Genomic DNA, 2,724 nt, shown 5'->3' on the forward strand with positions numbered 1-2,724 from the left:
AATGGTGTAGTGTTCTATCCTGCCAACTCTGTTTAAGATTCCAGAAGGAGTTGAAGATCTTGACGTAACTCAATTTTAGACTGCCTGCATAAAAGTTGTAAGATATTGAAATAAACTTTTTGGCCCTTCAGTTCCTTTGGTTAGGAATCACCTCTCTGTTACTCCTATAAAACTTCTGTTGGTTCACTCTCATCCAAGTCTCTAGTCTCATCCAAACATAGGGGCAGACATTCAAAAAGCCCAAGCTTGAATTGATTCAATCTTTACAGGTTAGTCTAACCTGCGCAGATTGAACCCATTTGCAAGTGAATAGACATTCACTTTTGATACCGGAAATGCAGGCACATGCTTGTAGTGGCTTAGGCTAAAAGCCAGGAGGTGCTAGAGCGAGCCCTCCCTTTACCTTCCACAGCAGCCACAAAGCTAGAGGGAAGCTGACCTGGGGGACATGGCCAGGCCCCCTGGCAGGCTGCTAAGTATAATTGGGGAGGGGTTTAAACCCCCACCCTGGCCTGCAGGGATCCCTGTGCCTGAAGGCGGGGGTGGGGAGGAGGAGGAAGCAGCCCTTGTCAGGCTAGTCCCCAAGCAGGGGAGCAGAGCAGTGGCCAAACACTGGCCTGGGCAACGCCTCAGTCAAAGGGGATTAAACTTCCCTTTCTCCCTTCTCAGATACAGGCTCAGGGATCTGCCTGACTTTTCCCCCTGCTCATGCGGCGGAGAGCCTGGCCAGAGCCAGCTAGCATGACCTCACCACCCACCTGGGGCTGAGGCTGGGGCAGAGCTGAGCCAGCCCATGGGTGCTGCTGAGGGCAGATGCAGAGGGGCTGGCCCAGGCTGGGCCACGGGAGCTGGGTCCTTCCCACTGGGGGGTGCAGCTCAGGCTGGGGCTGCAGGAGCTGTGTGGCAGGATTACTCCCAGCTCCCTGCACCCAGGCCAGGCAGGGCTGTCATGGAGCAACATCCAGCGGGGCCAGCCCAAGGTGGACCTCGGGGGCAGGGCCCTTCCCAGCTGGTGCAGCTCTGTGACAGCCCGGCCCAGTGGTACGAGCTGCCAGTGTAGCGGCAAGCAAGGGGTTACCCAGGCAGGAGTTGCTCTGCCTGGCCAGGCAGACCCTGGTTGCAGTCCCTGGGGAAGAGGGGAGGAGTGGGGAATAAACCCCTTCCCTACCCTTTTAGCCTTAGGGGGCATGTCAGGCCAGTGTCTAGCCATGCCCCTGGTCCTGCTCCAGCTATAGAGCAGAGGGACAGGGCCAGCCTTTCTGTCTGGAGCAGGCAGCACAGCCCAACCCAGGGCTGAAAAGTATGCTGGGATGTTAGGAGACTGGTTTAACTTGAACCAGGGAGGGGTCTGGGACAGAAGTTCTGTAAACTGGTTTGACACAGATCAATTAAGTCTAATGCTACATTCAACCAGGTTTTTCTTAAACCAGTTTTGCCCATTTTGAAACTGGTTTCTCTGCATTGAACTTATGTTCTGTTACAGGTTTAAACCAGTTTCTGATCACTTAAACCAGTTTATGTGTAACTGCTTTCCCCAGCCTGAGAAACAAGATACTGCACTGTGGAGATTCAGTTAGTGAGACAGAAGTGGGAGTTGCCACAACTTAAAAAAATCTCAGCCTCCTTTCTAGCAGACTTACATACCCATTGTGCCAGATTCATGACAAAAAATAATTTTATAACCTCAGTAGTTTGGAAGTAGGAAAGTACAGTTAACAGGAAGGTACCATGGTAGAGAATGCGGTTTGAATGACCAGACAGAAAAGAAATAATGAAGGAGTCGGATAGTGTTCCTACACAACGCAAGGTCATGAAATGACTTCCAGTGAGTAATATGACTCTCCTATTTGTATTCAGGCAGGAGGAATTCAATATTCCTCTGAGTTGGAAATTTCAATTAAGAAAAAAAAGTATAAAAATGTGTTAACTTTATAGGGTTTCAGCTCCAAAACACCATTTAAACAAAAGCAAGTGCAAACATACAATAACATCATTTCTCTGAAATGAGGCAGAGGTTGCACTGCCATTGCCTAGCCAAGAAGCTGATTCCCAATTTGAATGTCCATTTACATGCACTAGTGTTTCCTTTCCTAATTTTCAACAACTTAGCAACACAAAGCAGTTTGGTGTTTATGTATATACTAGCTCATTGCCCGTCAACAATGACGAATTTCAGGCAGTGTTTACATGCCCCCATCTCACCCCCTGCTCACCCTTCAGGGCTGGCCATGTAAAGACTCCCTCTGCCACTGCTGCCTACTCCTCCAGCCTTTGGTGCAGGGGCTCCCCCCTGCCCGCCTCCACCTTGCAGCAGGGCTTCCCCTGCCTCCCCTCCCCTCCCCACTCCCCTCCCTGTTAGCGGTTGTCGGGGCCAGGTGGCAGAGGGGGCGCTGCCACCATGATCCCCGCTCCCCACCCTGCTTCCCTCCCTTCCTTCCTTCCCTGAAACTTGGCCCCGACAACAGCCACAACCATGCCTGCCTTTGCCTCCCCCCGGGCCCACACAGCCTCATTCCCTCCCTGCTGCCTCCCCCTCCATACTAGCTATTCTTGGGTGCCCCCTTCCTGCTCCCCTCCCTCCCTCCGTCTCTCCCTCCCTCCCTCCCCGCCGCCCCACCCTGCCAACAGCCGTCATCGTGACCCCCGCCTTCACCTCCCCCTGCCCCTCTCTTCTACCTCCCTCCCTGCCCACCACCTCCCCCTTCCTGCTGGCTGTTTTGTGGG

The 2,724-nt window shown here is 52.9% G+C and overlaps 1 protein-coding gene across 6 annotated transcripts in view; it reads left to right on the forward strand.

The window, feature by feature from the left end:
- ARHGAP6 (Rho GTPase activating protein 6) overlaps positions 1-2,724 on the forward strand; it is a 575,699-nt gene that overhangs the window by 541,355 nt on the left and 31,620 nt on the right. The gene's annotated exons all lie outside the window — the stretch shown is intronic.

The sequence above is a fragment of the Alligator sinensis genome, unplaced genomic scaffold (assembly GCF_000455745.1).
Source record: "Alligator sinensis unplaced genomic scaffold, ASM45574v1 scaffold312_1, whole genome shotgun sequence".
NCBI classification, from domain to species: domain Eukaryota; kingdom Metazoa; phylum Chordata; order Crocodylia; family Alligatoridae; genus Alligator; species Alligator sinensis.